A 19,599-nucleotide genomic window follows, 5' to 3' on the forward strand; every position below is an offset into this window, starting at 1 on the left:
ACAGACCTAGTAGAGAATGGACTTGAGGATATGGGGAGGGGGAAGGGTAAGGTGTGACAAAGCGAGAGAAGCATGGACATATATACACTACCAAACGTAAGGTAGATAGCTAGTAAGAAGCAGCCGCAGAGCACAGGGAGATCAGCTCGGTGCTTTGTGACTGCTTGAAGGGGTGGGGTAGGGAGGGTGGGAGGGAGGGAGATGCAAGAGAGAAGAGATATGGGAAAATATGTATATGTATAACTGCTTTACTTTGTTATAAAGCAGAAACTAACACATTGTAAAGCAAGTCTACTCCAATAAAGATGCAAAAATAATAATGATTTTTTTTTTTTTTGGCTGCACAGAGCAGCTTGCGGGATCTTAGCTCCCTGACCAGGGATTGAATCCAAGCCCCGCGCAGTGGAAATGTGGAGCCCTAACCACTGCACAACCAGGGAATTTCCCGAAAACATTCTCAAGATGTCAGTTAATTGAAAGCTACTACCTTCTCCTCTAATCATTTCCCATAGTAATAAAAAAAAAGCAGTAAGACCATGCAGAAATGGCACAAGAAACATGAACGTTATGTTAGAGACCTTTATAATCATGTCATTTATACCCCAATCATTACTATCTTCTTAAAAGCAAGAAATATCTGTGCAATATGAACTCATTGTTATACAGGGTAAAGTATTTTGTAGTTTACTTCCATTAAGAGCAAGGGGGGAGGGGAGGAAACAGAGTAACTTCACAATGTTCAAACTTGACAAACACACCACTGCCATTTGATCGAGGTCAGCAACAATAGTCATATTGATAATATATACCCTTGATGTGATGTGATGAAAATGGCATGTCAGTGATTATTCTTCTAATAATCCAGAACCCCAATCTTATCATGAGAAAAACATCAAACTATAATAATGGGCATTCTACAGAATATCTGACTAGTACTCCTCAAAACAAGGTCATCAAAAAAATGATACAAATGAACTTATTTACAAAACAGAACTAGTCTCACAGACATAGAAAACAAACTTACGGTTACCAAAGGAGACTCGGGGGAGTGGGGGAGATAAATTAGGAGTTTGGGATTAACAGATACAAACTACTGTATTTAAAATAGATAAACAACAAGGACGTACTGTATAGCACAGGGAACTATGTTCAATATCTTTTAATAAACTATAATGGAAAGGAATCTGAAAAATAAAATTTATATTTATAACTGAATCACTTTGCTGTACACCTGAAACTAACACAACATTGTAAATTAACTATACTTCAATTAAAAATGGTTAAATTTTTTAAAAAGTTCATGAAATACAAGGAAATCTGAGTATCTGTCACAGCCAAGAGGAGCCTAAAGAGACATGACAACTAAATGTAATATGTTCCAAAATGGGATCCTGGAAGAGAAAAAACTAAAGTTTTCAGTAAAAACTAAAGAAATCTGAATAAACTATGGATATTACTTAATAATAATGTACAAATACTGGTTCATTAACTGTAACAAATGCTGATGTTATTGTAGGATGTTAATAACAGGAAAAACTGGGTGTGGAATATATGAGAATCCTCTGTACAAGCTTCTCAATTTTTGGTAAATCTAAAACTGCTCTAAAGAATAAAGTCCACTGTAAAATTCCTTAAATGACTCCACTTGGATAAAAAAGCAAGGGGAGGCATAAAACCCATTCACACATGTTCAATAAGACATTTGCTATGAATAAATGACCTTGGTCATTTGCAAAGAGAATACTGATATTCTTTATCCATGCAGATTCTTTCTTCTTTCTAACAAACCAACAATTAAAACATGTGAAATTATATTCAAAAAAGACAATTTATCTACAGGTAGATAATAAAAAACCATAAAGTTATTCAAGAAATGTGGGATGATAAGCTAGTATTAACCTAGATTAGTAGTTTCTTACTATTGTCCTATTTCTAATCACAGATGGGCTCCTAAAATAATTAGCCTTATTTCTTCCCTTTACACCACTTGAGCCTAACTCAACTTCCCTCTTAAGAAGCTGTCAAAAACAGAAAGCAAGTCAATCTTATGGCGCCTGAATTGGAGGAGATATCTATTTCATTTAATTAAAAAAATTTGTTAAAATAACAATACTTCACATGTCAGCAAAGATGACGTTGAGACCAGGCACTTCTTCCCTAGCTCTTCATCACCAGCCTTTTTCTTAATGTAAAACATTTTGTGGAAATACAACGCATGAAAAAAAGCACAAAAAACAAAGTTCAGCTCAATTTTTTTTTAAATCCAAAAGCACTGATGGCTTTGCTCCTTTTATTGCAGATTTGTGTCATTACAAGGATAATCTGGGAATATATTGAAAAAAAAACTTCTCCCTTTTATATACACAAAACGTATGACATGAAATACTTTGTGAGAGAGCTGAGGTAATAGGAACACACTCAGAAACAACAGTACGAAACGTTCCAGGTGTTTAAAAAGTGAATTCATCATGAATTAAGCACCTAAAAACAGAGCATACCCAGAACCCCAGAAGCTTCAGCAGCCCCTTCCAGACAGAAAGCCCCAATGGTAACCACTAGCTTCAAGTTCTAACAGAATCAATTAGTTTCACCTGTTTTTTGAACTACATATAAACAGAATCATACAGGCTTCACAGGTGGCTTCACAGGTGAATTCTATCAAACATTTACAGACGAGCTAACACAACCTTCTCTAACTCTTCAAAAATATAGCAGAGGGACGAACACTCCCAAATTCATTCTATGAGGCCACCATCACCCTGATACCAAAACCAGACAAAGATGTCACAAAGGAAGAAAATTATGGGCCAATATCACTGATGAACATAGATGCAAAAATCTTCAGCAAAATACTAGCAAACAGAATCCAACAGCACATTAAAAGGATCATACACCCTGATCAAATGTGGTTTATCCCAGGAATGCAAGGATTCTTCAATAAATGCAAATCAATCAATGTGATATACCATATTAACAAATTGAAGAAAAAAAACATATGATCATCTAAATAGATGCAGAAAAAGCTTTTGACAAAATTCAACACCCATTTATGATAAAAACTCTCCAGAAAGTGGGCATAGAGGGAACCTACCTCAACATAATAAAGGCCATACCAACCCACAGCAAACATCATTCTCAATAGTGAAAAACTGAAAGCATTTCCTCTAAGATCAGGAACAAGACAAGGATGTCCACTCTCACCACTATTATTCAAAAACATAGTTCTGGAAGGCCTAGCCACATCAATCAGAGAAGAAAAAGAAATAAAAGGAATACAAATTGGAAAAGAAGAAGTAAAACTCTCCCTGTTTGCAGAAGACGTGATACTATACATAGAGAATCCTAAAAATGCCACCAGAAAACTACTAGAGCTAATCAATGAATTTGGTAAAGTTGCAGGATAAAAAATTAATGCACAGAAATCTCTTGCATTCCTATATACCAATGATGAAAAATCTGAAAGAGAAATTAAGGAAACACTCCCATTTACCATTGCAACAAAAAGAATAAAATACCTAGGAATAAACCTACCTAGGGAGAAAAAGACCTGTATGCAGAAAACTGTAAGACACTGATGAAAGAAATTAAAGATGATACAAATAGATGGAGAGATATACCACGTTCTTGGATTGGAAAAATCAATACTATGAAAGTAATTATATTACCCAAAGCAATCTACAGATTCAATGCAATCTCTATCAAATTACCAATGGCATTTTTTACAGAACTAGAACAAATCATCTTAAAACTTGTATGGAGACAGAAAAGACCCCGAATAGCCAAAGCAGTCTTGAGGGAAAAAAATGGAGCTGGAGGAATCAGGCTCCCTGACTTCAGACTATACTACAAAGCTACAGTAATAAAGACATTATGGTACTGGCACAAAAACAGAAACATAGATCAATGGAACAAGATAGAAAGCCCAGAGATAAACCCATGCACCTATGGTCAACTAATCTATGACAAACAAGGCAAAGATATACAATGAAGAAGAGACAGTCTCTTAAATAAGTGGTGCTGGGAAAACTGGACAGCTACATGTAAAAGAATGAAATTAGAACACTCCCTAACACCATACACAAAAATAAACTCAAAATGGATTTGAGACCTAAATGTAAGATGAGACACTATAAAACTCTTAGAGGAAAACATAGGAAAAACACTCTTTGACATAAATCACAGCGAGATCTTTCTTGATCCACCTCCTAGAGTAATGGAAATTAAAAAAAAAGTAAACAAATGGGACCTGATGAAACTTTAAAGCTTTTGCACAGCAAAGGAAACCATAAACAAGACAAAAAGACAACACTCAGAATGGGAGAAAATATTTGCAAATGAATCAACGGACAAAGGATTAATCTCCAAAATATATAAACAGCTCATGCAACTCAATATTAAAGAAACAAACAACCCAATCCAAAAATGGGCCAAAGACCTAAATAAACATTTCTCCAAAGAAGACATACAGATGGCCAAGCACATGACAAGCTGCTCAACATCACTAATTATTAGATAAATGCAAATCAAAACTACAATGATGGGGCTTCCCTGGTGGGGCAGTGGTTGAGAGTCCGCCTGCCGATGCAGGGGACATGGGTTCATGCCCCAGTCCAGGAAGATCCCACATACCATAGAGCGGCTAGGCCCGTGAGCCATGGCCGCTAAGCCTGTGCATTCGGAGCCTGTGCTCCGCAATGGGAGAGGCCACAACAGTGAGAGGCCTGTGTACCGCAAAAAAAAAAAAAAAAAAAAAAAGTACAATGAGGTATCACCTCACAGCAGTTAGAATGGGCACCACCAGAAAATGTACAAACAACAAATGCTGAAGAGGGTGTGGAGAAAAGGGAACCCTCTTGCACTGTTGGTGGGAATGTAAATTGATACAGCCACTATGGAGAACAGCATGGAGGTTCCTTAAAAAACTAAAAATAAAGTTACCATATGATCCAGCAATCCCACTACTGGGCATATACCTAGAGAAAACCATAATCCAAAAAGACACATGCACCCCAATGTTCACTGCAGCACTAGTACAACAGCCAGGTCATGGAAGCAATCTAAATGTCCATCAACAGAGGAATGGATAAAGAAGATGTGGTACATATATACAATGGAATATTACTCAGCCATAAAAAGGAACGCAATTGAGTCACTTGTTGAGACACGGACAGATCTAGAGACTGTCATACAGAGTGAAGTAAGTCAGAAAGAGAAAAACAAATATCGTATATTAATGCATGTATGTGGAACCTAGAAAAGTGGTACAGATGAGCTGGTTTCCAGCGCTGAAGTTGAAACACAGATGTAGAGAACAAACGTGTGTACACCAAGGGGGGAAAACCGCGGTGGGGTGGGGATGGTGGTGTGCTGAATTGGGTGATTGGGATTGACATGTATACACTGATGTGTATAAAATTGATAACTAATAAGAACATGCAGTATAAAAAAAAAACAAAAAAAACAACTAGTACTAAACTTTCCTTGGGTTATTTGTATGGAAATATGTTAATATAAATATTTCAGACATTACATGAAATTTCTAAAAATCTTATATGTTCTGGTACAATGTTATAATTCACAATTCTAGTTATTAGTTTAAAATGTATATCTCAGAAATAACTAAATTTCCTTGTCAATTGCATTATTATTATGAACTTTTATCAAATATTTAAACATGGTCATTTTTAAGTCTTTTGTCATTTAGAGACAGTTCTAGTTATACTCTGATGCTTTTGCAAATATGTTCCTATAAAAGGGTTTCATCTTCAAGAAATTCATGGAAAAGACTCTGACAAGTACAGGGTTCTGGTAACTGACTATACTGCTGAACTGAATGAATAAGCATTTTCAGAACTCTAATGGAAAACTGATGAACTCATAAAAGTGCGAACAAAAGATCAAGATGAAAAAAATTAATTAGACGGGACTGAGTGAACTGATGAGGGTGATTATAATATTTGTGACTTCTGTTTGAATTTAAAAAAAAAGGATCATACTCCATGATCAAGTGGGGGTTATCACAGGAATGCAAGGATTCTTCAATATATGCAAATTGATCAAGTGGGGTTTATCCCAGGAATGCAAGGATTCTTCAATATACACAAATCAATCCATGTGATATACCATATTAACAGAGTGAAGGAGAAAAACCATGTGATCATCTTAATAGATGCAGAAAAAGCTTTTGACAAAATTTATCACCAATTTATGATAAAAAACCTTCCAGAAAGTAGGCAGAAAGGGAACTTACCTCAACATAATAAAGGCCATATATGACAAAACCACAGCCAACATCATTTTAAACGGTGAAAAACTGAAACCATTTCCACTAAGATCAGGAACAAGACAATGTGCCCCACTCTCACCAGTATTATTCAACATAGTTTTGGAAGTTTTAGCCACAGCAATCAGAGAAGAAAAAGAAATAAAAGGAATCCAAATTGGAAAAGAGGAAGTAAAACTGCCACTGTTTGTACATTACATGATACTATACATAGAGAATCCTAAAGATGCTACCAGAAGACTACTAGAGCTAATCAATGAATTTGGTAAAGTAGCTGGATACAAAGTTAATGCACAGAAATCTCTTGCATTCCTATACACCAATGATGAAAAATCTTAAAGAGAAATTAAGGAAACACTCCCATTTACCATTGCAACTAAAAGAATAAAATATTCTAGGAATAAACCTACCTAAGGAGACAAAAGACCTGTATGCACAAAAGTATAAGACTCTGATGAAAGAAATTAAAGATGATACAAAGAGATGGAGAGATATACCATGTTCTCGGCTTGGAAGAATCAACATTTTACAAATGACTATACCACCCAAAGCAATCTACAGATTCAATGCAATCCCTATCAAACTACCACTGGCATTTTTCACAGAACTAGAACAAAAAATTTCAATTTGTATGGAAACACAAAAGACCCCGAATAGCCAAAGCAACCTTGAGAAAGAAAAATGGAGCTGGAGGATTCAGGCTCCCTGACTTAAGACTATACTACAAAGCTACAGTAATGAAGACATTAAGGTACTGGCACAAAAACAGAAATATAGATCAATGGAACAGGATAGAAAACCCAGAGATAAACCCACGCATATATGGTCACCTTATCTTTGATAAAGGAGGCAAGAACATACAATGGAGAAAAGACAGCCTCTTCAATAAGTGGTGCTGGGAAAACTGGACAGCTACATATAAAAGAATGAAATTAGAACACTCCCGAACACCGTACACAAAAATAAACTCAAAATTGATTAAAGACCTAAATGTAAGGCCAGACACTATAAAACTCTTAGAGGAAAATGCAGGTAGAACACTCTCTAACAGAAATCACAGCAAGATTCTTTTGACCCACCTCCTAGAGAAATGAAAATAAAAACAAAAATAAACAAATGGGACCTAATGAAACTTAAAAGCTTTTGCACAGGAGAAGAAACCATAGACAAGACAAAAAGACAACCCTCAGAATTGGAGAAAATATTTGCAAACAAAGCAACTGACAAAGGATTAATCTCCAATATTTACAAGCAGCTCATGCAGATCAATATCAAAAAAACAAACCACCCAATCCAACAATTGGCGGAAGACCTAAATAGACATTTCTCCAAAGAAGATATGCCAACAAACACATGAAAGGATGCTCAACATCACTAATAATTACAGAAATGCAAATCAAAACTACAATGAGGTATCACCGCACACTGGTCAGAATGGCCATCATCAAAATGTCTACAAAGAATAAATGCTGGAGAGGGTGTGGAGAAAAGAAAACCCTCTTGCACTGTCGGTGGGAATGTAAATTGGTACAGCCACTATGGAGAACAGTATGGAGGTTCCTTAAAAAACTAAAATTAGAACTACCATACAACCCAGCATTCCCGCTACTGGGCATATACCCTGAGAAAACCATAATTCAAAGAGAGTCATGTACCACAATATTCATTGCAGGTCTATTTACAATAGCCAGCAAATGGAAGCATTTGTGTCCTAAGTGTCCTAAGTGTCCATCGACAGATGAATGGATAAAGAAGAGGTGGCACATATATACAATGGAATATTACTTAGTCATAAAAGGAAATGAAATTGATTTATTTATAGTGAGGTGGATGGACCTAGAGACTGTCACAGAGAGTGAAGTAAGTCAGAAAGAGAAAAACAAATATTGTATGCCAATACATATATATGGAATCTAAAAATAAAAAAAGTTCTGAATAACCTAGGGGCAGGACAGGAATAAGGACACAGATGTATAGAATGGACTTGAGGACATGGGGAGGGGGACGGGTAAGCTGGGATGAAGTGAGAGAGTGGCATGTATGTATATACACTACAAAATGTAAAATAGATAGCTAGTGGGAAGCAGCCACATAGCACAGGGAGATCAGCTTGGTGCTTTGTGTCCACCTAGAGGGGTGGGGAAGGGAGGGTCGGAGGGAAACGCAAGAGGGAGGAGATATGGGGATATGTATATGTATAGCTGATTCACTTTGTTATAAAGCAGAAACTAACACACCATTGTAAAGCAATTATATTCCAATAAAGATGTAAAAGAAAAATTGAGGTAAATGATGACGTTATTTTCTCAATAAAATTTTATGAAACAAATATCCAAAATATGAGACAAAAAGATTAAATGACAAAACATGAGTAAAATGAAGCTGAATAAAGCAAAGAATAAAAGTAAAAAAACTGAAATGCCATAGATAAGAACATCATTATAGAAGCAGAAACACATCAGAACATTTAATCCAAAATATGAAATCAATCAATTTACTAGAACTATCAGAATGCACTGAAATGGAGAAAGATGAAAACTATAAGAGAAAATATGAAAAGTGTAGAGGACAAAAATGGTTATTTGATATCACTGAAAAAGAGACCATACAAATGGAATAGAAGCAACAAATAGATGTTAAATATCTATATATAGATATATAGATATTCCTTAGATGAAGGCTATAATATTCACATCTAAACAGACTTACAACTTTCCACAAACAAAATTAATGAATATAGATAAAAACCTAATGTACTCTCATGAAAAAATAAAAAATTGAGCATTAAATCTGAAAAAGAATCATGCAAGCATCCACATAGAAAAACAAAAGAAAAATGCATTCAAACAGCCTCAGACTGCTCTGCCTTATTATTTGAAAAAAACACTGTGAATAAAGTCTATACCTTATTGAGGACTGAAAATGTTATAAGCTAGCTACTAAACAACCCAACAAAAGTGAATGTTTCACATATGAAGGCAAGGGGACAATCTCAGACACTCTCATGAAGTAAACATATATTTTTAAATAAAAGTACTTAGAGACGTATTCTAGGTAGTCATTAGAGGTATTGGAATAAAGAACTCAGGAGTAGAGAAACTGAAATGGAGGAAAGTGGCGTGCTGGTGAAACCATTTCAACATACAACTAAGCCTCGACTGTTGTCATAAATGTCATTACAAAAAAGGAAAAAAAAAGAATGCAAGTTTTATAAGTAGTTATGGAAAGGTAAAATACTTCTGTAAAAATATTATTTAATAATCTGGGACTATTTCACAATGTGCATGATGAAGATGATATTTTATTTGTAAATTTCTCCTATAAATTAAATGTGAACCTTACAGTTAGGGCCAACGGGTATATGAAAAGATGCCCAACATCACCAATCACTGGGTAAACACAAATCAAAACCACAATGAATTATCACCTCATACCTGTTAGAATGGCTATTATAACAAGAGTCGGTAAGCATGTGGAGAAAAGGGAGCCCTTGTGCACCCTTGGTGGGAATGTAAATTGGTACAGCCAATATGGAAAACAGTATAGAAGTTCTTCAAAAAAATTAAAAATAGAACTACCATATGACCTGCCAATCCCACTTCTGGGTCTATATCCAAAGGAAATTAGGGGCTTCCCTGGTGGTGCAGTGGTTAAGATTCCACCTGCCAATGTAGGGGACATGGGTTTGAGCCCTGGTCTGGGAAGATCCCACATGCCGCAGAGCAACTAAGCCCATGTACCACAACTACTGAGCCTGTGTTCTAGGGCCCGTGAGCCACAACTACTGAGTCTGTGTGCCACAACTACTGAAGCCCACGTGCCTAGAGCCCGTGCTCTGCAGCAAGAGAAGCCACTGCAATGAGAAGCTCATGCACCGCAATAAAGAGTAGCACCCCCTCGCTGCCACTAGAGAAAAACCCATGCACAGCAACAAAGACCCAATGCAGCCAAAAAATAAATAAAATAAATAAATAAAATAAAATAAAGTTTTAAAAAACACAAAGGAAATGAAATCGAAGAGATATCACAGCATTGTTCACAATAGCCAAGACAGGGAAACAAACTAAGTGACCATCAATGAATTAATGAATTTTTAAAATGTGAGATATATATAGATATATAGACACACACACACACACACACAATGGAATATTATACGGCCATAGAAAGAAGGCAATCCTGCCATTTGTGACAACATGGATTAACTTTGAGGGCATTACGCTAAGTGAAATAAGACAGAGAAAGACAAGTACTCTATGATACCATTTACATATGGAAACTAAAAAAGCTAAACTCATAGAAATAGAGAGTAAAATGATGGTTGCCAGGGGGCTAGCAGGTGAGGGAAATGGGGTTGGTCAAGGGATACAAACTTCCATTTATAAGATGAGTAAGTTCTGGGGATCTAATTACAGCAGATCTATGCAATGGTGACTAGAGTTAACAACACTGTACTATATAATTGAAAGTTGTTAAGAGAGTAAATCTTAAATATTCTTACCACACACACAGAGAGATAATAATGACGTGAGGTGATGGAGGTATTAACTAACCTTATGTGGTAACCATTTCACGATATGTACATGTATCAAAGCATCATGCTATATCCTGTTGTATACCATAAATGTACACAAGGTCATATGTCAATTATACCTCAATAATAAACACTACAGTTAAAAATGAAAAAAAACCCACATTAAAAAGCAAATCTCCAAAGAAAAAAGCCACATGACCATTTGTTTAAGAGATTTCTAAAATTCTGATATTATCATCTCAACTTGGAGTATAAGAAAAGAACAAAATATCACCTGTATATTGGGAATTTTCAACAGAACATTTGTAATTTTTTTTTCTCCTTTTATGGAAAGAGAGGTAAGAGTCCAAATGATTATGCTTAGTTTACATACTGAGGGTATCTTATTTTCAAATATATCATGAATTAGTGAACGTGTACTTATCAAGAATATTGGGACAGAAGAATATTTCACTTGGTAAAAACAGTTGAGCCAATTAGACCATCCACTTCTTCACCTGGTAATTCTAAGGAAATAATCTGAAAACACAGTGTCTGATATCACAGACGTGGTAGAAATACACCAGTTAAAAAAAATTAACCTGCTCTAACAAGAGCCAAGGTAAAGTCCCCAACATAAGGAGGCTGGAGGTATATGTCTTCAGACACTCTTAGGAAAGTGAACCCAATGATTTCCCCATAAGAAGTACCTAAGACTTGACTCCAGCTTAACCAGGGCCCAAGACAGGACAACAACGTTTGCCAGCCTCACTCAAGGAGAAGTGCCAGACTGTGAACTGGGGGGTCAGGGGAGGGAGACTGGGGGAATGGATGACCAATGGGACTAGAATTAACTTTTTATTCTGTCTCATTTTCAGCAATGAGCACATGTGACGCTTCTATTCAGAAAAAAAGTGATAGTTTTCAAAAATGGTTGTTGTAGATTATATATAACATGGGCCATATTCATGATCTAAGTGCTGAAGCAGGTTATAAAGTGGTATAAATTCTACTTACAACTATGAGGAACAAATGAGTTTGGAAGGAAAAAAAGCAACAAAATGATATGGACAGTAAGATTATAAATGACTGTTTTTTTCCTAATGTTTAAACCATCTATAATATAGTTCTATTTTAAAATCATTTTAAAGTATTTTAAACATAATTTGTATCCAATCATTGTGCAAAAAATATAGACAAGTGACCTTTGTGATTTATGTGTCAAATATTGTCACACTTTCAAGCCGTTAAACAGATTATAGGATGACCAATGAATCGTATTAAATGCATATTACAATTATTTTTTAAAATTTGGTGCATTGAAAAATAATTTTGAAAACTGGAGACTTAAAATGGAGGTAATTTCCAAGTGAACATTCTTTCTGGTCTCACCCTTTAAGAAAGCGGAGTAGTAACCATTGACTGATTGACCGTTGGCATTATCAGCATTTTACACGTGACAAATACTCATGCAACTGAACCAAATTTTACCTCTAATCAAGAATGGCAGAGTCATGCAGAGACTCGTTATATTCCCACTAAAGCAACCAAGGAAAAATTTCTTTCAGATGCAGTAAAAACCCACAGAGACTTTTATGAAAATTTGGTGTTCCTTGCCGGGAGGAAAATCCACAAGGCCAAAGAACCTTATCTCCTGCAACTATTATTCTTCAGAGTATTTCAAGAGCTCATTGTCAGAGAAGTTGAACTTGACCCTGCTTTGGATGTGGAGTAATTTCTCATCACAGAACTGTCACTTCCCAGCATTCCAACCCCAGGCACATGATGAGCTGTGGCCTGACAGGAGCTATAATCAGAGGTAAAGCAACTGGGGATAAAGTATGAAGTGCCATGAGTTTTGATATAAATCAATAGAGAAATCCCTTCTCTATCCAGTTAAATCATTTATAACTTTATTGTCTTACAGGAAATACAGCCTGTGTCAAAAGAAAGGCGAAGTCAGAATCTGCTGCTAGAATTCCTATAATGTCTATTTTCTCAACAGTGCTTTAGCAAACTTTCGGTCCTGAGATTTGAAAAGAGCGTTACTAATTCAGAGTACCTTGTCTTGACCCTACCCTGGGCCTGAGGGTAGAATCCCATTGTGTTAAGAGCTCACTGTCGCCCCCTTTTCCAGAAATTGCCCTCAACTGGAAGGAACTGCCTTATCCTCCCCCTTCTCCTCAGCCACAGCCCCCAGTTACTGACGGAATGATTCTGGGGTTCAGAAGGACAAGCACCTCACCTTTTGCGCAGTTGATACTCCAGAGCCCCACTCCCCGAGCCCCGACCCACACACCCTGCCCCCGTGTCTTGGTTGGCCAAAAAGTTCGTTCGGGTTTTCCGGACGCTCTTAAAACCCGAACGAACTTTTGGGCCAATCCAATATTAGCCCAAGGCCAGATTTTATGCTACTGGGTTCTTTCTCCCTCCCTTCCTGCCTCTTCCCCTTTTCCTGCTTCACATCCTTCCTTAAAGGCTCTCCCCAAAATGCATTTCCTCCATAAATTACAGGCACCCAAATTCCTGTTTTAGGCTCGCCTTTAAGAGACAGTGTAAGTTCAACAAACAAATGTTGGCTTCTCAGGCATACGTGACAATGCTTAAGTTTTTTGAAAGCATGACCTTAATTTTGGGGATAATGTTATGACAACAAGATTCGACTCCTATACTTGGACCTCATTTTTGCATCCAACAACTCTGAAATTAGCAGCGGAAGACAGGATACCCTGTCTGCCCTCCAAAGGTCTCTATCCTTCACAAAATTGAAATGCAGAATGCCTTTTGATGCCCCAGGGTTCGCTGCAGTACCTTGCCCTTCCTCATCTTTATGTGACTTCTAAATCAATCATTTTACGTATGTGTGAGAAGTTGTTTTGATTTGCTTTAATTCCTGCTAAAGAGAATTTTAATTTACATTTCAATCACTGGGAAAAAAATTTTTTGAGCAGGTCCTGGGGATAGAGCAATGAACACAACAAACAAAATCCTTATTTTTATGATGCTTAAATTCTAATTGTGGAACGCCAAAAATTAAAAAAAGAAAATAAATAAAAAGCATACTTTCTAGTAAAGAAGCAATTTCCCAAAATAATATATTCAACTTTGTCCCTCAATTTTAAACAATCTTTCCCTCCATACATTGCACTCTACGCCAAGAAGCTTAATAGTCATTGAAATGTTTTAATGAAATATAGATTGACCAAAATGGTATAATTCCTATGATGTAATTCCTCAGTGGTGGTAAGTTGAAGGAACTATCGTTTGAAAGTTGATACTAGGTTTACCCAATAATTTCATTGCCCCATTATTTGCATATTGATGGGGCTTTGGGAATATCACAGCATCCAGTACAGCCTTTTTTCACAATATACATCAAGATTGTGTTTCCAATTAGACCACTGGAGTAACAGACACATTCACTGGGGAGATGAGGCCAGGTCAAAACAAGGAATCACATACAGCTCTAGCTGCAGAAGAGATTTGAACGCTACCAGATGCTGAGATGCTTGAGGATGGTACCATGTGTCCCCAACAGAGAAGATACTAAGTAAATGTTTGTGGAATGAAAGAATAAATAAATACATAGATCCATATAGTGAAAATTAGCATTTTATGTTTCTTCTTGCTCCTTACTGGCTCTGAGGAAATACGTCATGTAATCTTAGACAATAATTTCCTCAGAGATAAAGAAAATGACTTTAAGCCAGAAGGCATTTCAGAAATCACTTTGTGACTTTACTACATACATTAATGATTATTGGGTGATGTTTCAGATTAATAGGTCATACTCATCGTAGCTGTAAAAATAAGTACTATTGTGTGAAGTAGCTAATGTCTAAAACGTAATGGACAGTTTCTAATATAAACATTTTCAGGGACATTTTAGAAGTAATATTCCCTTCCTCACATCTTTCAATACAGACATAGAACAAAAAAAATATCAGTTAATCTATCTATTTATCTACTCCTTTTCATTGATGAACCCCAAATTGACTCTGAACAAGTAGTCCCACTGATTCTCTAGCTAGCTTCCTTTCTTGACTGTTTAAGAATCACCTACAGTTTGCTTTTGTGCCCTTTGCCAGGTATTCCTCAAATTCTTTTTCAGTCCAACTTGTTTTGCCCTGCCATTTTATACTTTGTAGATATTTAGTTGTCTTTAGATAAACCAATGTTTACGTTTCAAAGTTATCTTCTTCCCTGTAGTAGCTGCTTTGACTTTGCCCATTACTGGTACTATGAAAATTAAGTAATATATCAAGACTTTATATACTTAGTATACTTAAGCTTATCAATTAACATAATTATTTTAGCTATAATTAAAATATAAAATTTATTCTCATCAAATATGCAGATTTCACAGAGCTGGAAAGCAAAGTACTATAATAAAAGCTAGATTAAATATCATTCGCTAGGAGGGGTTGGATCTCAAACTCGAAAGATGAATTCAAAGCCTTGTATTTATATTCAAAAAATTCATTGCATAAGTACAGAAGGGGAAGATATGAAACATAGGCAAAATTTACTTGGAAAAAAAATAATAAGTTGGAGATTTAACTGCAAACTCAGTGGGATCAATATTGAGATGGGACAACTTAAAATTAAATCCAGTTTTAGCTGGGCTGATAAGGTCACATGAAATTACAGTTCTGCTGTAATCTCATATTTCTCAACGTCTATTCAGGAATATTTCTCATCTAAATACTACTTTTTTTTTTTTAAATCACTAACCATGTTTTACAATGTTAATGCTTGATCAACTTGACTCACTGAAGTATGTGCTGGAACAATTGGAGCTACTTAAGAGTGAGATAAAGTGCTCCACTAGGGATATCCAAAGAGGAGAGAGAATGAGAGGGCAAGTAGAAAATGTAGAGTCAATGAGGTGAAAAGGCAGACCTGAACAAAAAGCAATAAAATACTCTTCAATCAAATACAGATGAAATGCTCTCCATTTTCTGTGGGAACATCATATGCTTACAACTGGAGACCAATATCAAATCAATGAACTAAGTACGTGTATCCATAAGTCACAAATAACTAAATGGGCATCTACATTTATCTTCTCTCTCACTGCCTGGATTAGATTTATCATTGCAAGTATATGCATTGTTATTGTTTGCATAACTGCCCAGGATAACATGAAATGCTAACTGGTTAACATACAAGTAGGTCCTAATGACACATTTCAACAGTGTACCATGATTGTGGGTGAAATGGTATCAAATGTATTTTATTTCTTTTTAGAAAGTTTGACTTCTATAATGTGCATTTCAGCACATGTGTTATTCATGGCATTTTTAAAATCGCATATAACTCCTTCTCCATCTCCAGAGTCATACGCCACTTCCCCAAAAAATAATTCTCCAACCTTCTGAAGAATACATCTGAAGGTATATTCTGTGTTTGGTGTGTATTTGAGAGATAAGAGAGAAAATCCATTATTTTTTACATTTTATCTGTTTGTGTACTGATTTAAAATACTGTTATTATTATTAAAATGTGTATTTTACAATAATTATATCATGATTCTACTAAAATCTACCTGGCAACTTAGTTTCCTGTGATCACCTATGAGTGTTTTATGTTTTCTCTAAATGCAATGAACCTCACACAGTTGTAATAATTAAATGTAATTCCTTTCCTTATATTCCTGATAATTCTCCAAGTCATCTAAGCTCAAGCCACTCTCTAATTAAGAAGAGATGAAAAAAGTAGCAGGTACTTTAGCAAGTTGATTTTTAACACTCAATAACATTGTTTCCCTCAAAAAAAAAGCAAGCTATAGAAAATCCTTCTAAGATTCTTACTTTATTCTAGTAGTAGGACTAGTTCAGAGACAAGGTACAATATCAAATTCAAATGCACTAATACTACAATAATAAGGCTCACTTTTAAAGCATCGCTGAACATTAGAATATAATTTAATGGCTGAGTGGCTAAAAGAATTTAATCTCCCTCCTTCCGCATGGCACAAGAATTGCTGCTACTCCCAGTGGCATCAGCTCTAGCAGTTGCGGGGGAAATCTAGCTTGAGGAGTTTAACAGGTTTGTCAAGTCTAGAAGGAAGCATGTGATGTAAACGTATTACACGTACATGAAACCACCATTTCCCTTCCTAGGAATGTTTTGTCTTGACATTGCCATCTTTTCTTTTCCTCCAAAAGGAAAGATAAACAAAATTGCAAAGAGCTATCTTCATTAAATTCACATCATCCCCAAGTTCTATAAATATGCAGCTAGACATAACCAAGTTTTAGAAACACATATAAATTGAATCAAAGGGGAAGAAATAGGAAAGATTGAGACTATAATTCAGCGATTTAATGTTATCCTTGGATCAATCCAGACTGATTTTTTTCCTCGCAGAATGAGTTCAAGAAATTTCTCTATGCTATTATGATCTCAAAAGGAGAATAATGAGAAATGAGGCAATGAATATGAGAATATGATATGGTGGCTAACATCAGGACGTTATTACACCATCCATTAAAACACACAGAGGCCTTTTAAGAGTACCCATGAGAAAAATTCCTCTATGATTTTAGTACCAGAGAAAATTCTTATTTTTATCTTACAGGAACAATGATTCAGCCCTTATGTTTCTCTGTTTGTTCTAGCTACTGGAAAGTCCAAGCCAAAGTTTTTAAACCCCTCTTACAAGTGAAAATGACTTTCTGTTATGCTTTTGTCCCCTAATCTTTCATTTAGCTCTACATTATTATCTCATTACTTCTTCCCTCATACCTCATGCCTGCCTGAAAGTCGACCCAAATTATCTCTTTTTAAAAAATGTATGGAACAAAGTGCAACATAAATAAATAGTACATTGGGATTCTTATTATATTTTAAAGGAAATCATTATAATTCTTTAAAAGATTCCTGTTCCTACTTTCAACGGAACGACTTGTGGTTTTGTTTTTTTGTGGGTTTTTTTTGCGGTGCGCGGGCCTCTCATTGTTGTGGCCTCTCCCGTTGCGGAGCACAGGCTCCAGACGCTCAGGCTCAGCGGCCATGGCTCACGGGCCTAGCCGCTCCGCGGCATGTGGGATCTTCCCGGACCGGGGCACGAACCCGCGTCCCTTGCATCGGCAGGCGGATTCTCAACCACTGCACCACCAGGGAAGCCCTGCCTTGTGGTTTTATACACAAAGTTCATTAAGCAATACAAAAGAAAATATCTTCCAAGACAATGTCACAGACAGTGAGGGCTGGTTCTACATAACTCTTTCTTGTTTGACTCTTTGATCAATAGTTGAATATACCCTTGCCTTCTGAGTACCACACTTCCCTGAGTTTCTTCCTACCATACTAATTGTGAATTCCCAGGCTCCCCTCTCGTTCCTGAGATCATAATTTTGGAATGCTTAGCCTTTGGTCTCTTCTTTGTCTACTCTCCCTTTCTTGGACTCACATCCAGTCTTATAGCTTTAAGTACCATCAATATGTTGGCAGTTCCAAATGGGTGTTTCTAGCCTAGACCACTCTTCCAAATTCAAGACATATATCCAACTGACTGATCAAAATCTCCCCTTGGATATCTAATAGCATATCAAATTCAAAATGTATTTCTAAAACCAAACTCAGGATTTTCCTCCCTAAACATGCTCCACCTGTAGCCTTCCTCACTTCAATTGTTGGCAACTTGATCCGTCCAGTTGTTCAGGTCAAAGCCCTGGAATTATCTCTGACTCCCCTCTTTCTCTCCCACTTGGCATCTAATGCATCAGGAAATTCTATTGGGGGCTTCCCTGGTGGCGCAGTGGTTGGGAGTCCGCCTGCCGATGCAGGGGACACGGGTTCGTGCCCCGCTCCAGGAAGATCCCACATGCCGCGGAGCGGCTGGGTCCGTGAGCCATGGCCGCTGAGCCTGCGCGTCTGGACCCTGTGCTCCATAATGGGAGAGGCTATTCTATTATCTTCTAATGCTTCGCTATATACCTTCTTTGTTAGGGTCATTAATAGTGCAGTTCTGATCAGAATAACCTAATTGCTGTTGATAAATACCCTTAAAACTGGCAAAAACATCAGGATAAATTCAGTAACTAAACACTCCTCTCTCTTTATCTGTGAACATAAATCTATGACTCACTATTAAAAGTATTTTGCCTCTCTCCTCTCAAGGTTATAAGAGTTCTGAGTCTTTACAGAATAAAAGAATAAAAAGGCTAAAGCATTTCCCTAATGATTCTTATTATACATTTTTAATACACAACTTTTTAACATTATAACTTATTATAACATACAACGTAAGTAAACTTAACCATCACCATTTCCTCACCTTGAAGGGCAGCAGACACAGGGGAATCTAACCCAAGAGGACTTTTGTTACTTTATTAGATGTTCTGGGACAAACTGCAATTCACAACTTTGAGGAGAACGTCATGGCCACCCCAACCTGGACAAATTTCCTTCTACTGTATTTTTTTTTAGGATACTACTCTGAGGAACAAGAACAAGAGGACACAGGTTAGTTTATGGGACTTACTGAATACTCCTCTTACATTAGAGTACAATGATATATAATGGGGAAAAACTTAAAACCTGAACTATGTGCTCAGTCTCTAAAACCAGAGGCCCTATGTTCTCACTCGAATCCACTGATACTTCACTTTCTGCATGAAATAGAAGCCATCATTTTATTTTTGAGTAGTTATCTGTTTTAAAGCCATGAATAAATATGATTAAAGTAGTCAGACATCTCAAGATTGAAATACGAATCGTGGACCCAAATCAAGAGCCTTTCATTTTCTGTGTTAATGAAGGGGAACACAGTGAATAATATACGCACATAAATCCA

This window comes from Phocoena phocoena, chromosome 21 (genome assembly GCF_963924675.1).
Source record: "Phocoena phocoena chromosome 21, mPhoPho1.1, whole genome shotgun sequence".
In the NCBI taxonomy this organism is placed as follows: domain Eukaryota; kingdom Metazoa; phylum Chordata; class Mammalia; order Artiodactyla; family Phocoenidae; genus Phocoena; species Phocoena phocoena.